Consider the following 20,081-nt stretch of genomic DNA (forward strand, 5'->3'; position numbering starts at 1 on the left):
TAATTAATTTATAAATAATTTATACCCTATCTTCTCCCAGAAAAGGATTTAAGGAGGCTGTATTTAACTAAGAAACTACCATAAATATATAATGAGGTGGAGTTCAGTGTTCTTTCTGTTTTCTCTTGGTGGCTGGAAGGTCACTCCACCTTGCCTGTGAGAATAGTGCACCACAGCCTCCTTTGCCAGGACCGCTTTTCCTCCCACTCTGCTGGCTCCCTTTGGGGGTGGTAGTGGGCTGATGGTCCCTGTCTCTAAAGGACTAGGTTCAAATTCTCTTTCTTCCACATACCAGCTTTGTGGTCAGGGACAAGGTACTTAATCTCTGAACCCACATTTTCTTTAAAACAGGGGTCATAATTGGAGTTATCGCATAGGGTTGTTCTGAAGATTTTTTCCTTTTTTCTTTTTTTTTTAGGGCCACACCTGAGGCATATGGAAGTTCCCAGCCCCCAGGCTAGGGGTCGAATCAGAGCTACAGCTGCTGGCCTACACCGTAGCCACAGCAACACAGGATTGGAGTCTGCAACCTACACTACGGCTCAAGGTAACACCAGATCCCTGACCCACTGAGCGAGGCCAGGGATCGAACCATAATCCTCAAGGATGCTAGTCAGATTTGTTTCCCCTGCGCCACAATGGGAACTCCCTGTTCTGAAGGTTAAATGACTTATAAGTAGACGCTTAGAAAAATGCCTGGCAGGTAGCAAGAACTACTTAAGTGTTATTACACACCCTTCTGTTCTCAATTAAGATCATTTCTTCTGAGAGAGTTCCCTGAGACAGTAGTAGCTCAAGCCAATCTGTATTACCATAGGAGCCCATACTTTTCCATGTGATTCTTGTCATCATTTGCTGTTGGTATTTAAGGCACTTAATCTGTTTTCTCCCATGAAGCTGTAAGCTCCAGAAGGGCTAGAATCTGCCAGGCTCCACACTCTATCTCCGACATTTGGTTCAGAGCCCAGCACGAGGCAGTCACTTGGTGAGTGTTAGAATGACTGAATCTGGGGTGACCTGTCTTTAAACATGCTGAGATGGGGTAACAGGTAATTATTTTGTTAGTTTTTACAATTTTCTCATTTTTAAACAATATGTTTTCTTTATGTAATAAAGAAAAAAAGTGAAATTCTTTTATACCAACTTTATGTGCTATTGTAAGTCACTGCAGTAAGGCAGCAAGAGGCCTGTAGGAGAATTATGTTACTAAATTCTGGTTTGGCTCCTTGCTGTTAGAAAGCCAGTACTTGAGAGGCAAGTGTAGGTTGGAAAAGGAAAGTTTTACTCAGAAGGCTGGCGACCTGGAAGTACCTGCCCCAGAACCAATTCCTCTGAAGACTCTGCTTGGCCATGAAAGATTTTAAAGGTAAAAAGAGGAAGGAATCTCAGATCATCATTGAGGGAGGGGGTCAGATTATTTGCCATCCCCCACTGGCTTGTGGTGTCCTTGTAATCTCTTAAACGCTATCCTGTTCCCACCGTCTGCTCTCGAGATTACTGAAGGGGCAGCTGGAAGATCTAGTCATGTGTTCATTATGCATTCTTCATTTCCACGTCTTTAAGAATTAACAGGTTAGGCGAGGCGTTGTGTGAGCAAAAGTTTTGAAAGGGTGTGCTTGGGTCAGAGGTTAGTTAAGCCTCAGGCATCTGGTGTAAGGGTTAGTCAAAATGTAGCTTTGCTCAAGTGACAAGACAAAAGGCCTCCTGCTGAGAGCTGCTTCCTGCAAAGAGTTGCTTATACTCCACGTTTTATTTTGCTGGAACTTTGGAGTAGATTAGAGGTTTTCAGTAGGGAGTGATGACCCCTAGGAGAGACTTCTGGAGATGTTTGGAGACACATTTTTGTGTGTTTGTTTTGTTTTCTCCATTGAGGAGGTGCTAAATGGTACCTAATGTGCTAGATGGAGGATGAGGATACCTCTGAATATCCTACAACACACAGGAGAGCCTCCTCCTTTAAGGAAAACCATCCAGTCTGAAATGTTAACAGTGCCAAGTTGGAGAAAATTTCGCTTCCGTGGAGACTTCTATAGAAAGTAAGTGTGTAACTTTCAAAACTGACCGAGCTGCTAGATGATGGGACACCAGAATTTTAAAAACTAATAAGATCTGTTGTGATTTTTAAAAAGTTTGGGTGATTTGTATTTGTGGGAAGACTTGCTGGTTGTTTAGTAGAAATGTGTATTTAATGTAGGATATTCACTCCTATTGTCTGTGTCAGTAGAACACTCTGTAGTGTGCTTTGCAGGCATTGCCCTTTACAGAGGTTTGAAGTGGTTTGAAAAAAAAAAAGTGTCAAATGACTGCTTGTTTGCACACTTCTAAATGCCCAATTTGACAGAGTTTGTTTAAGAGAGCCGTTTACGAGTCAATTTAGCTAAAACTGTTAGGCAGAGCATACAAATAACCATTTTGCTTACAGATTGTTGTTTTTATAGCACTGGACTAATAAAACAGAAATAAGGTAGGGCTCTTTAGTGTTTATGAAGCTTGGTCTATTTAAATCTGAGTTTAACATCTGGGAGCATATCAGCCAGGAGAGGGTAGCTTATGCTACAGTGACAGCATCTCAGTGGCTTAACCCAACCAAGGTCAATGTCATTTTTGGAGTCCACTGGGCATCTGGGTAACTCTTCCAGGTGACTGTCTCTGAGTGACAACTCAGCCTTCCAGGCTGGGGAAATTGCTACCTTGGAACACATGGCCTTATTAGGCACGTGGCAGGGAAGTGGCAACAGAGGACACTGCCTGTTAGATCTTTAGTGCTCTCACCTGGAAGGGACGTAGGTGACAACCAGTAACATTTACTGACCCAGCAAATTACACAGCCAGATTTAGGCACTCGGGGAAATGTAATTCTCCAATGTTGCGTAGGAGACGCAGGAATATTTCCGAGTGTGAGCAATATCTATCCTAACTAGGTCTAGTATTTGTTTCCCTTGATATGTGACTCTTCAGGGTGGTTATGAAGAAGGCATTTTGCTAAGTGCAATGATGCCATCTCTCACACCAAATTAGCCTCATTTCATTACGCTCATTTGGGGGAGGGTCTGTATTTATATGTCACCCCATGTATTTGTCATTTACTTCTACATGTTTGGGCTGCTAAATGAGAGTCTGTACCAGATGCTACAGTCTCTGGTTTCTCAGGTGGGCTAACATCGCCCACAGGGTCCTGAATGCTCACGGATGATGGTGGTGGCCTTTGCATTTTACATAATGTTAAGTCATCCCAACATTATTTTTGTGGTAAAACAAAAATAAGCATATCTTGAAATGCAATAAAAAGAGGAATTTTAAGGTAAAATATGAGGCCTCAATTAACTTTTATGCTGAAGCAGGTGGCTTCTAGCCATGTCCCAGAGGAATGTATGTACTTTCCTCTGCAACCAAGATGACCTCACTGGATAGGGTACTGCTTGTGTACCTCATTTTGTGACTCAACTTTGATTGGGCTCTTTCCTTAGTTGTCTTGTGTTGAAAATGACCATGTTTTGAAAGTGGAGCTTCTTCAGCAACCCATTATTAATGGTCATCATGACAATGGGGTTATCTTTTGCAGAGAGGCGTTCAGAATTTCCATTCTGTGTCCTACCAGCAGTTTGGTAGGAGAAACGCTAATGAAACTGATCGCTGGGTTCATAACTGATCGCTAGACCATCTCACAGAACTGTGAGACGATATGGAGCTACATCCAACTCTTAGCACTTTACCAGCTGATGGGCTATTTATGGTTCTCATTACCTCTAGCTTCTAGAGTCTGGATTCGTTCATTCATCAAACAAGCTGCGAGCATCTAGTCTCCATGGCTGGCACTGTGCTAGGAGCTGGGGGTTTTAGGACAAGATGAATGAGATGGTTTCTACCCTCAGAGACGCTGGGTCTGGGACAGGATGGCTGCAGGGATTCTGAAATCTTTCATTGACTTCACTTGCATTTATTGAGCACTGGTGTGTGACAGGCACCCCGCAATACCGCAGTGAACAAGAATCTGTAGCATGTAGAATTTAAAAGCCAGACAACCTGGAATCACATTGCCTTTGGGGGCCTCATGGAGGCTTTGTAGCCGCATTATATCCCATTTTTCTCATATATTGAGGGGATACCAAATTTACTGATATTATGGAGTTGTTAGGAAGTTCATGAGTTAGTATATGGGAATCACTGTATGACGTTGAGCTCCTACTATTATTCCTCACATTTTTCCCTCGTGCTCTGCTCTCTCCTCAAATCTATATTCTTTCCCATCTCTCCTTTTCATTCTCTTGGACCGGGCAGTTTCATGCATTAATCATCAATTTGAATATTGTAGTTTATCAGTGACCTGTTAAAAATATTGCTTACTTAAACAAAACAAAACAGTAAGGAGTTCCTGGTTGGTGACGTAGGTTAAGTATCTGGTATTAGCACTGCTGTGGCTCAGGTTGCTGCTATGGTGCCAGTTCAATGCCTGGTCCAGGAACTTCTGCATGCCACAGGTGTGGCCAAAACCAAAAAATGAAAAGTGAAAAAAAAAATACAGCATTTTCTGCTTTTAAAAAAGAAACTTTTTTTATTATTTTTTATTTTAATTTTTTTAAGAGGTCATGAAAAAAGCCATTGCAAATCACATCCTTCAAGGGACTTAATGGGGTAAGATGTTTGATCTAAAAACAAGACAACCCCAATCAGAAGTTGTGTTTGCAGGATCCTCTTCCACTGGCTGAAAGCCTGAACGGTCTCCTGTGTGCCTTTCTCACCAGGGCTGTGTGCTTGCTCCAGGCGCAGGCGTTCATCAGGGGTCTCATAATTGTCAACAACCCGAGGGGCTTCCTTGGCTGCAGAGCAGACAGTAGCAGCTGCTTAAGCATTTTATACTGCCGTTATGCAGTGCTTTGCCGGTGTGATTTAACTTTGCAAGGGAATAGGTACAGAGAGAACTCAGTGGAGACCCATTCTTTGGTAATATTTGCATTTTATAGGAAGCATACATATAAATTTCCCATTTCTCTAGTAATATGGCTTTAATCTTAATGAATGCCATTCTGGTGACTGTCTTCAGAGAGTAGAATTAACATTCATGTGTGAACAGGAAATGTTAAAGTCTTATTAGTCTCCTGAGGGTTTTGTTTCCGGCTATGCAGTTTCAGAGATTTCATCATGGTTTAGGTGTAGCAAAATACCTCCATCTCTGCTTGTTAGAATGAAACTCTCCAAGGTGTCTATTTCAAGCCAGGTTCTGATTTTTCAAAGCAGAAAAAATGATTTTTCCTGCACCCTGCATATAGCCCGATGTCAAAAATCAATTGAAAAGCGAGGAAGAATTGGTCATGAGTGCTGTGAGAAGCCTTTGTTAGTAACAGTTTTCTTGTCGTGACTAACACATTTCTTAATTAACTGTCTAGGTTGTTAATGTGGTTTTGTGTAATTTTAGAAACTTTACTTGGTGACTTACATTCGGTTGGCTCCACAAAGAGCGTAAGTTGACAAACCCCATCTTTTGCTGGTTTACCATGATGAGCACCTGTCTTTAAGAGTCATGTAGGGGTTCCTGTTGTGGCTCAGCAGGTTCCAAACCCAACATTGACTTGAGGATGTGGGTTTGATGCCTGGCATCAGTGGCTTAAGGATCCAGTGTGGCATAGATCACAGACATGGCTTGGATCCAGTGTTGCTGTGGCATAGGCTGGCAGCTGCATCTCCGATTCAACCCTGGACCAGGAACTTCCGTATGTCACGGGTGTGGCTATAAGCAAAAAACAACAAGAAAAAACAAACAGAAAGAGTTATGAAAAAAAATGGGCTTGAGAAATGTTAATTTCTTGCCTTTGTTGTCTGTCTTTTCTCGGAAATATGGAGCCCTTCTTTGTTGGTTAGTCTCCAGGCTGTGATCATTTTATCTTACATAGAGATTCTTGGCTATTAGATAAAGATATGTACCTATCTATCCCAGGTTTTGTTTAAATCAGTATCAGGTGTGAAGCTTTTAACTTTTGTTAAAGTATAACTTCATGTAGACATCTGCCTTTAATTTGTAAAATTTATTATAGAGAATCTAGGTTTTTATCTTGCATATTTTTATAGTTAAATACAAACTGAGATCTTTGGACCTCAAATCCTAAGGTGATGTTCTGTCATAATAAAGACAGCCTTCTCACTACAAGAATATTTACCAAGGACCTTAGTTGACCATGCACTTTTCTCTTTAAATCCTCCCAAGGATTGTGCATCATAGATATTTTTATCCCCTGCAAAAGATAGATTAACCAAAGGTCTGAGATGTTGAAGGACTTGGTTAATGTCACAGCTTTTAAAGTGGAAAAACTGAGATGGATTCGGTCATGGTCAGCTCTAAAGGCAACAGTTTTCAGTGTGGTCCTTGAACTAGCTGCTTCAGTGTCTCCTGGGAGTATATTAAAATACAGAATCCTGGGCCCCATTATTATAGGATCTAAATCTGCATTTTTTTTTTTTTTTGGTCTTTTTTTTTTCCTTTTCTAGGGTTGCTCCCTCGGCATATGGAGGTTCCCAGGCTAGGGGTTGAATTGGAGCTACAGCCACCGGCCTACGCCGCAGCCACAAGAGCCACAGCAACGCTGGATCTGAGCCGCGTCTGCAGCCTACACCACAGCTCACAGCAACACTGGATCCTTAACCCACTGAGGAAGGTCAGGAATCGAACTCGAAACCTCATGGTTCCTAGTCAGATTCGCTAACCACTGAGCCACGAGGGGAACTCCTAAATCTGCATTTTAAGATAATTATGTGAAGGAATGTATGGTTCTTAAACACTTACAGGTAGTTAAATTATAAGATACTGAAAAAATTCTACTTAAGATGATTTTTCATCTTTGGGCTCTTAGGATTTTTACCTAATTATAGATTAGATTATATTTCATTATCCTTCAGCTGTTGTGCTTTTCTGGCTTTGAGGTAGTCTAACAAGGGTCATGTGTGCTGGCTCCTATGTTGTTTCTAAGTGATCCGTTTTGGTGGTATTAATATTAGCTAAAATGGCCTTATGGCTATAAAACAAGAAACATTGATTCTGTCTTAACCATTTGATCTTTCCATGTATCCAGGTAATCTTCTTGTCACATTCTTCACTAGACTTACCTTTGCTTGTTTAGTTCTTGAAAAAATTTGATTTTTTTTCCTTGTCTGCTAATGCAAAGCATTAGAAGTGACTTGCAATGATGAAACCTGCTTAAAGCAGGCAAGATAAAAGGAAAAAATTTAGAAACAAGTTTAAGAAGTAGAAACACACTTACGTCATACATATGAAATGAACCGGTTGCTGTAGTTGAGAACTGAATTTAATTCTCCTCTTTTGGGCAGTGTAGTCAAACTGGGAAATAGAAGAGGCTGTGGAGTTCTCAAATCATTCATGTTCCTCTGGAGAGAAATGTGTTTTCCTGCTGCTGAATACTAAGAGGAATATATTAGGTGTCTCTTTGTGTAAGAGTTCATAAGGTAATACAACACATAATGACATAGTTTTGCAAAAGAAAATGAAAAGAATTTTGAAAATATACCTTATGGTAGTCTTCAATAAAAGCTAAGGTCATGAAATTTAGATTTTGTGAAATGCTTCTTAGGAGGGGATGCAAATAGTTTGAATATAGTATATTGTTTCTTGATGATTGAACAACTGAATACAGTGACAAGAGCTTGAGAGCTTGTCTAAATGTGTAATTGAATATGTCCTCTGGACCAAACCTCTCTCTTGCATTATGTGTATCTGAAGTGGGTTTTTTGGCCATCAAGTGTGGATTTTCAGATGAGTGCATAAAGCAGTAAAATGTTCTGTCTTTGGTTCAAGGAGGCTTAGAATACCGGGCATGTTGGCAGGAATGTTGACATCCCATTGTGGGTTTTTGTTGTTGTTGTTTTTGTTTTGTCTTTTTGCCATTTCTTGGGCTGCTCCCGTAGCATATGGAGGTTCCCAGGCAAGGGGTCGAATAAGAGCTGTAGCCACTGGCCTACGCCAGAGCCACAGCAATGCTGGATCCGAGCCGCGTCTATGACCTACACCACAGCTCACAGCAACACCGGATCCTTAACCCACTGAACAAGGCCAGGGATCGAACCCGCAACCTCATGGTTCCTAGTCGGATTCATTAACCACTGAGCCACGAGGGGAACTCCAACATCCCATTGTGGAAAGCATTTTTCTCTTTGTGGAACTCTGACTGTCGTAGACCTCTTCTGATTAAATAATGGAGGAGACCAATTTTTGGAGAGTGTATAGGCTAGTGGGAAGTCCAATAACAAAAAAAAGCAAATCTCAATTATCTGCCTCAGTATTGTTAGGGATGATTATTAAAGACTATGGCTATATAGTAATATGTATATATGTTTGCTGGAAAGCAGATTTTTTAAAAGTGAAAACTCCAGTCAACCAATGTCATTTGATATTAAACCATTTTGTGGCTCAGTTTTATTCCAGTTTCTTTGCTAAGCAGTGGAATAATTATTGAATAAGTCATGACTCAAATATCAAGGTGTTCTCATACTGGTAAGGGAATAAAACTCTCTTAACTACTATTTAAGTTGACGTAAGGTACAGCCCTAAAAAGCTGATTGATAGTTGACTCCAGAATCACTTGGAAATATTCGCTAATACTTGTGCGAGGACTAAAATCTCCATCTTAAAATAGCCACCAACCACCCAGGTGATTCAGATGCAGGAGTTTTTGGTGGACACTCTGAGAAAGAATGGATGGGAACAGTAACCTTATCTTTAATGGAATGACTGGTCATTTGGGTGTGTGGAGACCCAGTTAAAGTGTAATGACCAAGGTCATCTGTGAAGACTGATCTTAATAATTACCTTACAATTTTACTTGAAGCAAGTTATCCATGTTAATCTTCAGGCATGAAATGTAATGATCTGTTTTATTATTGTTAATTTTATGCTCAAGCTTCTTTTGCTCTTCTTCTTAACCAACATAACAATTATCCAGGCTAACTATTTGCCTCAGGGAGAGGCTGTAATAGGACTAATTAAATATTTAATATTTTAAAGGGCTTAAACAACCTTGTAAGTAATACGTTATGAGGAGATAAAATCATGATGTTCCTTGCAGTTGGAGGAATGCTAATGAAGTCCTGGAATCAGGGGCTCCCTTTAATGCCCCTGTCCTGTTATCTGTCCAGAAGCAGGAAAGCACAATGGGCAAATTAATGGGAGGCCTAGAGCAAATTTCTTAGCCTTTCTAAGCAGATTTCATTTTTGTCACCTTTAGAGAGGGATTATGAATACCATCTACCTTTCCAGACTGTTCTGATGGCATATAATGAATGTGTCCAGGAAAACAAAGTGTTTCTTTCTTTTTTTTTTTTTTTTTTTGTCTTTTTGCCATTTCTTGGGCTGCCCCCACAGCATATGGAGGTTCCCAGGCCAGGGGTCGAATCGGAGTGGTAGCCGCCGGCCTACGCCAGAGCCACAGCAACTTGGGATCTGAGCCACATCTGCAACCTACACCACAGCTCACGGCAACGCCAGATCCTTAACCCACTGAGCAAGGCCAGGGATCGAACCCGCAACGTCATGGTTCCCAGTCAGATTCGTTAACCACTGAGCCATGACGGGAACTCCAAGTGTTTCTTATTAATATGAATTAATCCCATAGACCACAGATGTCACCCCAGTTGAGACTTGTAGATTTTTTTCTTGTTAAACTAGAAATGTGGCTAGGATTTTGGAAATGGATATGCATTTTTAAAACTGAAACAGCACTAAGGGCTGGAACCTAGCCAGAACATAGATTGGTACTTGAACCCCCATGCTGGGACTCAAACCCAGCCCAAATCCAGACTGGGACTTGAACCCACGTTTTAAATTAGCACTCACCTGGCATCTGGACTTTTGGACTTACTGAGGTTCAGGTTCTTTATGCTTCTGCGCAGAAGGAATTTAGTGAGAGACAAAGTGACAGGCAAGAAATAGATTTATTAGAATAGGACACTTGTGAGAGATGCAAGCGGGCCAGCAGGCAAGGAAGCTCTGCCCTGAGGATTAGGTGGACTAGGTTTTATCATCCAAGGGGAGAGTGGGTTGGAAAAGCCTGCCTCTTCCTTTCTGGGAGCAGTAGTTCCTCCTTGGCATCCAGTAAGGTGTATATTCAAATCAGCAGAAGGGTGGTCCTCAAACTCCTGACCTTGCTGAATCTGAATGAGGCCTTATCCCATCCCCCACCTAACAGCCTGAGGCAATTCTCATGCCTCCACTAGTCTAGCAAGCCTGCCTTGGGCTGAATGGCTTTCTTGAGCAGTTATTAATTTACAGTGATCTCCCAATGTCCTGTAAATTTCCCTCTTTACCTATGGTCCTTTATCAGGACTTCTGCAACTACCTGTGCCTACTCCACCCCTATCAGAACTAATCTTAAATCTGGAAAGGAGGAAGAGTAACAGGAGAGAGGAGTATGAGTAAGAGGAGGAGGAAGAGAAAATACCTCTAAATTGCAATCCCACATGCATGCTAAGGACAAGGTCTTTGCGGAGGATGGAGACTTAACATAGGGACGTATGGCTGGTGTAAAAATGCTCTCACTGATGTGGACAAATCACAGGATCATGACATGGCAGATCATATAAGATGTGATCCATTTTCTAGTTAGAGGTTAAGAAATGATTCTAAATTAGAATATGTTCATCATGGTTCTTCTTTTTTTTAATAGTATCTCATTTTTTTCAAATCTCACACAGAAAAAGAACTAGACTAACCAAGATTTAAGAAAGATACCCCCTTGGAAACAAAGTCACAATTAATTGAAGAGTAAGCATTTAATGAGCATTTGAATAAGCATTTAAAATATATAAACAGGTACATTTAACATAATTCTTGAAAGCCTGTTTTCTCATTTACTAGATATTTTTTTGAAGGTTTTCCTTTGCAATTAAAGATATTTTGTGAACTCCTTGCTAAGGAAAGTCTCGTAATATTATCCTATGTGGTTTTTCCTGATGATATGAATTGCAGATTTTGGGGGGCTCAACTAATGAGATTTCATGTACATTCCAAGTCCCCCAGCTTTGTAATTAGTTTCACATTCTATAGGCAAACAAAGGCGCATTCCCCAACTCTGTTCCTTCATTCAATAAATATCTACAATTGCTGCTGTGGGCTAGGCCATTAGAGAAGAGAATGAGGCTTAACGTGTCTCAGCAATTATGTATATTTTCTGGTCCACTTAATGTACCATCACTAAATAGTCTTGATTCATTTTTAAAAATGTCCTAGCTCTAGATAGGTTTCATGAGAACTTACTGCAAAATCAGGGTGAGGTTCCACTTAACTTTCATCCAGGACAGGTACAGTTGATCCACATGTTTCATGAATTCCATTTTTGTAACTTTGATTTACTAGAATTTATTTGTAACCTTAATATCAACTCGTGGCAGTTTTGAGTCATTCATGGACGTGAAAAATATACGTTGACTCATGTACACATTCCCAGCTGAGGTCCAACAAGTCCAGCACTGTTGTTTTGGCTCAGCTCTCATACGGTAAACGGTAAACACACATACTTGACTTGGTCTGTTTAATGCCCCGTTTATTGCATTCTCCTACTTTTTGTTGGTGATTTAAAATGGTCTCTAATCTTAATGTTGAAGTGCTGTCAAGTGTTTCTGGGCACAGGAAGGCAGTCATGTGCCTCGCAGAGAAAATATGTGGGGTAAACTTCACTCAGGTGTCTTGGTCATGATTTCTACGTGAATGAGTCACCAATGTATATTTAAAAAGGAGTCTTTAAGCTGAAACAGTCATAAAACAAGGTTATGGAACTATTGTGATCAGAGGCTTGCAGGAACCTCCCCCTCCATTCCTCTAGGAGCATCCAGTATTTCACTGTTCTCAGGGACTTTGTAAAACACAGTTACCATGAACAAAGAGACTGACTTATTTTTTTTTTGAGAAGCTTGAGAAATGCTTGATCAAGGATGATCCCTTTCATTGGCAGCCGAGACCATGATTCTTTCTGACTCATAAGCAACTAGTGAATAAATGCAGAGGGCTGGAAAAATGAAAATTATAATAAGGCTCAACCATAATTTTTCTTTCCTTATATACTTAAAAAAAAAAAAAACTGTTGATAATGAACAGCAAAATCAACCTAGTAGGCTTTGAAGTCTAGAAAAAAAAATTTGTAACGTGATGGAACCTTCTTTGGGTAGAGATTTATCTGTCCTGTTGGTCACTCAATCACCTGCTCAAGGTGAAAAAAGTCAGACATAAATTGACACTGCAAGTAACATTGACAGTTATTTGATAGGGGAAATATTGAGTGATGGATGCTTTTATTTCTACCAATTTTATTTTCTAATGAAAATTAGAGGTCAGGGCACAAAACCTCAGTTTCTTTTGGGGTTGGCTAGGAGACCCACATCTGTCACAGGGCTTGGACAATGACAACATGCTTGTTCCCAGATTTGCCTCCCAGATTTGCCTCCCTGGGCTTTGTCATTAATTCCCTGTGTGATGTGGGTCAAGTGTTTCTGCTTCTTTGGGCCTTAGTTTCTAATTATTACCTTTTTAAGCAACTTGATTATAAGACCACAGAGAAAGTCACTTACAAAACTTGTAAATATAGGTGAGACCTGAGAATGTATGTAGACATGAATTCTGAGAGCCTACACTGGAGAGAAAAAGGAGGAACACAATTTACGCTGAATTAGATTTATTTCAATGAATTAAGTGTACTCTCGAACACTTGGGAGGGGGGCTAAAATGTTTGCTGGCTTTTTGACGGAAACCTGTGTGGCTGACAATGAAAGAAGCTGATGGCCCAAATTCATTGGCAAAATATAGAAAAAAAGAATTCAAAGTTTTGGGAATATAGGAAGTGGATTTATCACACCCAACTGCTTGCTCCTAGATATGACCTTAGAATAGCTTCACTTTGCCGTCGATTTAATAACCACTTATGGAATTAAAAAAAGGAAAAAAGAAACAAACTCTAAAATGAGAGACCTAATATTTTTTTCTTTTATTGTATTACAACCAGATTTAAATTTAGGAATTCCCATTGTGTGGCTCAGCAGTAATGAACCCGACTAGTATCCATTAGGATGCAGGTTTGATCCCCCGCCTCACTCAGTGGGTTAAGGATCCTGTGTTGCCATGAGCTGTGGTGTAGGTCGCAGACAAGGCTTGGATCCCACATTGGTGTGGCTGTGGTATAGGCCGGCAGCTGTAGCTCCCATTTGACCCCTAGCCTGGAAATTTCTGTATGCTGCAGGCATGGCCCTAAAAGCAAAAACAAAAAAACCCAAACAATGAACAGCAACAACAGCAAAACAGAATCTGAATTTAGACCATAGAAATAATCACTTAACTAAAACAAAATTTACAATCATTTTGGCCGCTTAGCACTCCACTAAGCTACACTCTCTGACATCAGTATTTAGGATTATGATCTTTTTTTTTTTTTTTTTTTTGTCTTTTTGCCATTTCCTTGGGCCGCTTTCACGGCATATGGAGGTTCCCAGGCTAGGGGTCGAATCAGAGCTGTAGCCCCCAGCCTACGCCAGAGCCACAGCAACTTGGGATCTGAGCCATGTCTGCAACCTACACCACAGCTCACGGCAACGCCAGATCCTTAACCCACTGAGCAAGGCCAGGGATCGAACCCGAAACCTCATGGTTCCTAGTCGGGTTCGTTAACCACTGCACCACGACGGGAACTCCAGGATTATGATCTTTTTAAAACACTTCCAGGATTGTCATAAAGCAATGACAAAAAGACCTGGAATTTCTTGTTGTTAGTATTTAGCTAACTTACTGTTTCACCTTTTTTTTTTTTTTTTTTTTTTTTAAATGGAACTATCTCTCCTTGGACCCTAAATATCCCTTGAAAGTCAACTGGAAGCTTTTGCTAAATAAATGATCAATGCTTCATGACAGGCTTTCACCACGTATAAACTAGACAGACATACCAACAACTCCTAGCTTTAAAATAACTTTCATACAATTCTTTTCCCCCCAAAGCTTGATACTAGGGTAATTTTTGGAAAGCATTTTAAGGAACAAGAAGAGATGCAATGCCATGAAAAATTCAATCACAGACTCTTTGTCCCCCACCCCCCAAATCAACAACCTCAATTGAAGTGACAGTTGGATAAACAGATATTGTAGGTGCCTGTCTGTGATAATTATTTTTCTACATGGATATATTCGGCTTTTTTTTTCGGTCTTTCTAGGGCCACACCCGCGGCATATGGAGGTTCCCAGGCTAGGGGTCCAATCAGCTGTAGCCGCCAGCCTACACCACTGCCACAGCAATGCAGCATCCAAGCCATGTCTGAGACCTATGCCACAGCTCACGGCAACGCCAGATCCTTAACCCACTGATCGAGGCCAGGGATCGAACCCGCATCCTCATGGATGCCAGTGGGGTTCATTAATGGCTGAGCCACGACAGGAACTCCCATTCAGCTTTTTTAATAATAAAAATTTTAAATTCCAGAAATCATAAAATATGCATCCTATAATTGAAGAAATGGCAAACATAAAATGCATCATTGTCTTATTTAACTGTCATAACAAACCTATAATAAGGTATTACCATAGCCTCTCTTTCAAAAATTAGTTTAGGAAATGAGTCTAAGGCTAAAAGATGTGAAATGCCTTTATCAAGGTCTCAAAGCTAATATGCGATGGGGCAAAGTTTCCAATGACCTGCTACCTAAACTTGCAACCACTTTGGTATTACTTTTCTTAGCTATAAGCTAAGGAAGTGGATTGGATGATCTTTGCCTGCTCATAAATACTATAGTTTTCATTTATATTTGCTTTTGTTATTTATCAATACATCTACAAACATGACATTTCTGTAACCACTCTGCAATTCTTTTGTATTCTGTTCTTTTTTGACTTAAACTTATTTAAAAAAAAACACCCCAAACCATTACTGTAAATCTTATTTTTCCTAATGTATTTGAAAAAATATATATTTAAAAATAAGTCCAACTGAATTTGAGAGCAATGTTCTCTCACCATGTCCTGGTATGATCGTCATTTTCCTGTAAACAGTTAAATGCAGAAGGAAGAACCATCAAATGTTAAAGGGTTCAGTGTGGTAGCAGAACTGCCTCCCTGTGGCAGATACGGTGCTCCTCTCTCTCAGCATCTGTTTCCATCTCCCTGGAGTGTGCTTTCTGGTTCTGCAGAGGCTGGAAGGCTAAATGCTTCAGTGCTCAAGACGGTCTCGCAGCTGGAAGTGTCCGTGTGGGTGTGGTTTAAGCTCCGAGGATCAGGAGCACCTGCAGGAGATAAAATTTAGAAATGCCACCCCCATTTGCTAGTGCAGGCCTCTCAGGTTGGATGGGCTCTGGAGGCGTCAGTCTTGGTGACAGCTTTCTGTTCTCAGATTATGGCTAATTACGGTGTGATTCTGGGCGCAACTGCCTGGTTACAGCAGGGGTAAGAGACTCCTTGGCAGGGCGATTCTGTGGCAGTGTTTTGAGAGCCATTCCTCCTCCTCAGATCCTTCCAACAATGCTGTAAGGCCCTCATTCCCAGCATGAAGTCCATTCCTAGATGCAAGGTACTAGACTGGTTTCTGTTCTCTGCAGCTGTTTCCTAAACTGGGATGAATTTTCTCACCTCTGACTTTTATAATGTTTTCCCCATCCTTCTAAACTGCAAGATTTGAAATAATTTTGGAGTCAATTGGTGGGTTTTTTTTAAATTAAATGAATCATATACTAAAATAACAGAAATTTCCCTTTTTCTGGATCTATTCAAGATAGGACAAATAAACTGTTCTCCCTAAGAAACAAACTTAACATGACTAAAAATCCAGGATATTGAAAATCCAGAAGTTTAATTTCATAAATTTTTTCCCCCCAACCTTTTTTCTTAAACATATGATTGGTGTAATTATGGCTGAGCTAAACTAGTTTCCTAAGACTTGCTGTAAGTTAGTAAAGATATAAAACAGAAGAATTTCATTTGTTACCAAGTTGTCTATATAAACTTACTGAAGAAAGAGAGTGAATTATTGTAACTTCTTTAATAGACTCAGGAATTGTTACCTGGGCACTAGAACTGATTTAAAAATTATTATTAAGTGTATTGTGGAATATTGACAGTTTGGTACCTGTCAAACATGGTGACTTTTATGCTATTTTTAATTCCTACAGGTCCTATACAAAATGATTTCAATATATTCTTTTCCTTTCACTGTTCCAATGACTGAACTAAAATATAGAGGGTGATCTTAAGAGGCCTAATTTTTTTTTGTCTTTTACTTAGGGCCATAACCGTGGCATATGAAAGTTGCCAGGCTAGGGGTCTAATGAGAGCCGTAGCTACACCATAGCCACAGCGACACCAGATCCGAGCTGCATCTGTGACCTACACCACAGCTCATGGCAATGCCAGATCTTTAACACACTGAGCAAGGCCAGGGCTCAAACTCGCATCCTCATGGATACTAGTCAGGTTCATTACTGCTGAGCCACAAGGGGAACTCCAAGGCCTAATTATTTTGATGACATTTAGTGTCCCATTATTGTTAGACTCAAACATTTTTATTATCTTTGTGTCAAAAAATTCTATCTAAATTTATTTAAATATTGGTAATTATAGTAACATTTAATCAGTTGAAAATTGGCTTCCAGATCCATTGTTATACTTCATCACATCAACTGATTCAAAAGTCGGCATCCCTTTAAATACGTCACCATTAACATTTTGCAATAAGCATTTGCAGCCTTACTGTGTTTTCTCCATAAATGCCTTCCTTGTAGCACCCAAGACATGGCTTTATACAGACTCAAAGTTAAGTTGTCTTTAAATAGATATTCAGTAATGAGCTGATTATGGATCATAGCTTTCAAGCAGGTCACTTTTAGTGTTCAGTTGGAAATTTCCTTTTCAAAGCTCTACAACTGCCTCGTCTAAAGAGGTAGGTAATCAAAGGTAAGGAAATATTTATAATCTGCAGAATAGTGCGGATTATGGGGATGCTCTAGATCTTCCTTCCATTCTGCCCTCAATGCTCAGGACTTTTCTATTTTATATCAAAGTCAATATTTCTGTGCTGTCTGTCCCACCCTTCCTAGGACTATTTTGGTTAGTTTCAAATGGTTTTCATTGGGTAATTGACATTTCTCATCAGGGCCTGCAAACAGAACCTCCCTTGGACTCCTTCCTTTGCTCTGTCCACTCATATCCTCAGTCCTCACAAAGACATCTCGTATTAATTCATGTACACATTTTGTTATTGGTAAACATGATGTGTATACTGTATTACAGGTAACATTTAACCAAGCTTGTATACTTTGCTGCTGGTTGGCATAGAGCACGTTCCCAATTTTTCACTACTAGGAATAGTGGTAAAAAGTATTAATTTTTCTCCTAAGTTAATTTCTTCATTCATAGTCCCCAGAGTTGAATTAACAAGTTAATGGGTAGGAACCATTAGAGTTCGTCATTCCTTCGTGAAATATTTATTCATTTCCTGATGTCAGTTACTGTGCTAGCTGCTGGCCATAGGGTGTGTGTGATTATTAAAAGATAAATATATGGCTTCTGCCCTTAATTTTATAAGTCTTGCCACACATGTCTGATTGCTCTCCAGAAAGAGCGAGCAATTTGCAAAACCCCCAACCTTTCTCATTCCCTTCAATCTTTCTAATGTTTGTTTTAAAATTTTCTTTTTTTTCCCTAGTTTAATAATCATGTCATGGTAACTTAAAGTTATTTTGATTTACATTTATTTGATTATTAGCAGGTAAAGGTGTGCTTTTCTTTAAAAATTATCAATTTATTCATCTTTTTGTTTTATTTTAATAGGACAACTGATAAATTATTTTCCCTTTTCTTAAGCAGCAATTTCTGTTTCTGTTTTCCTGGGCTATTATTTTGAATTTTACACAAGACAGTAACCAGACACAGTAGAAGAATGAAGTTATACAATTCTAATAACTACTCTTCTTGGAATAGAACATAGAATGAATTTAAAGATCATTAAAATAATCATAATACAGTTGGTTTAAGTGATTAAAAAACCCCATGAGATCAAACAGCATTTTTGCTTATCCATAAATATATTCCCACTAATTTTATGACAATATAGCTGGAAGAAAAAGAGCATAATGAGATAATTAATGAGTCCTTTAGGAAACAAAGCTAATTTAAACACATTTTTGTTTACTTAAAAAAAAAAAAACAACAATTTTTGCTTCGAATTTTTTTTTTTTTTTTTTGGCTTTATCCAAATCATCATCGAATACGTTTCTTCTTCAGGAGCCTGCAGACACAGTGAGTTTGAAAACCTCTTGGTCTGATAGTAATGTAGACAGGTTTCGCAACCTATTAACAACACTTTCACAGCCACAGCAGTCACATAACCACCAAGCAACTTTATTTATTTTAATTTTTTAATTTTATATTTTTTCCTGCTGTGCAGCATGGAGATCAAGTTATTCTTATATGTATACATTCCCCCCCCCCACCCTTTGCAACCTTAAATTATAAGTCAGCAGGTAGCCCAGCATTGGAGCCAGTCTGCCCTGGCTTTAGAGAGTCAGTGCCCTTCTTCCCTGTAGCTCCCAGGACTTCTCTAGTCTTCCTCCCCCCTGGAGTTCTAGACCCCCAGACCCCCAGCTTTCATGAATTCTTCTCCAGTAGGTAAAACCCTGCATATGGAAACCCTTTGAGGGAGCAAAACAACATACACAAAACAAGCAACAACAACAATACTCATAAAACTCACACCAGAAGTTGATTTTTTTTTTTTAAATTTCAGGATCAAGCAACCTAGTATTTGAGCAGATGACTTCATTTCTCCCTCAGAGTTTTTCTCTCTCTTCCAATTTTCAGATTTCCTCATCCAGTCTCCTGCGCTCCAGGACCCAAGCACACACATCACAGCTGATGTGATGGGGCTGACATTGATAAAAATCTTTAAAAAGTAGTTATTAGGTTGAGCCATATGGGGTTACTGATACTTGTTCATGGTTTAAACCAACACCAAGGCCAACTGTACATCTTTCTTTAGTAGGAATCCTCCTAAGTATGTATATGTGCTTATGAGGAGCAGCAAAGCAAGATGATAAAATCAAATAGAAACCATTGTCTATTACCACCCAGGTTGCTTAGCGTGAAGTACAAAAATGTCAAATCAAAATTTATTATAAAGCAGACTTTTTCAGTTATACTCTTGACATACATGGTAGCAATTATTTTTTCTCTTCTGCTTACTAGAATGCTGGGAGTTCAGGAGTTCCCTTAGTGGCTCAGAGGAAATGAGTCCGACTAGGAACCATGAGGTTGTGGTTTGATCCTGGCCTCCCTCGGTGGGTTGGGGATTTGGCATTACTGTGAGTTGTGGTATAGGTCAGTTACAGCTGTAACTCCGATCGCATCCCTAGCCTGGGAACCTCCATGGTGCCATGGATGTGGCCATTAAAAAAAAAAGAATATTGGGAGTTCAGAGTAATGAACTCCTTTATTTTTCTCTTATTCATTATTGTAGAAGCATTTCCTGAGTGATGACGACTGGACCCAGATTCTACTGGGATCCATGAGGAATTCAAAAGATGTCACGATTTCTCTATGCCTGTGAGAGTCTAGCTGAGGAGCACAAGGTAGAAATTGCGGAATAATAACCTGAGAAAGATTCTAAGTTGAGCATCTGATAGTAAGGAGCAGGGTGAGCTCCTAGATGCGGTAGGAATGAAACGCAAAGGGCACCACCAGCATAGGTAAGCCGGCCTAGGAAGACCACATGGAGAAAACTTCCAGGGAAAGAAGAGTTTTAGGCAGGGCAGCTGTACCCACTACCCTGATCAGCGTTAAACACATTAGGAACCGGTTTAGAAAAGATAGTGGGTGTTTAGGCTCCTCAAGGAGGCTGGTATGTCCTCTCCTTAGTACACTGATGTTTCCCTTTGCTCTGTGGTCCTCTAGATACTTTGCTTCCATGATGTTCCCCTGGATGGCTGATTTCTGACTTTGGGAGAGTTTAAGTATCTTGAGAACCTGCCTTATTGAATTTGCCTTGATTACATTGTTGATCTGCCTCACCTTGTTGGTAACTTTTTTACCTGAGGAAAGGTAAAGACAAAAAAATGCGAATTGGATT

At 39.9% G+C, this 20,081-nt stretch overlaps 1 long non-coding RNA gene across 2 annotated transcripts in view; it reads left to right on the top strand.

Moving 5' to 3' along the window:
• The first annotated feature begins 891 nt into the window (after positions 1-891).
• Positions 892-20,081, top strand: part of LOC110255471 (uncharacterized) — a 335,318-nt gene continuing 316,128 nt past the window's right edge. The window contains exons 1-2 of one of the 2 annotated variants that reach the window (XR_014815742.1): positions 892-985; positions 1,873-4,359. This is a non-coding gene — a long non-coding RNA (uncharacterized LOC110255471). Of the gene's footprint in view, positions 986-1,872; positions 4,360-20,081 lie in introns of those variants that run through there. The other variant, XR_014815743.1, reaches the window with a different exon arrangement.

The sequence above is a fragment of the Sus scrofa genome, chromosome 9 (genome assembly GCF_054392235.1).
Source record: "Sus scrofa isolate SSC_HxYL_T2T_F1_AM1 chromosome 9, Sscrofa_HxYL_maternal_Yorkshire_Landrace_v2.0, whole genome shotgun sequence".
Lineage (NCBI taxonomy): Eukaryota > Metazoa > Chordata > Mammalia > Artiodactyla > Suidae > Sus > Sus scrofa.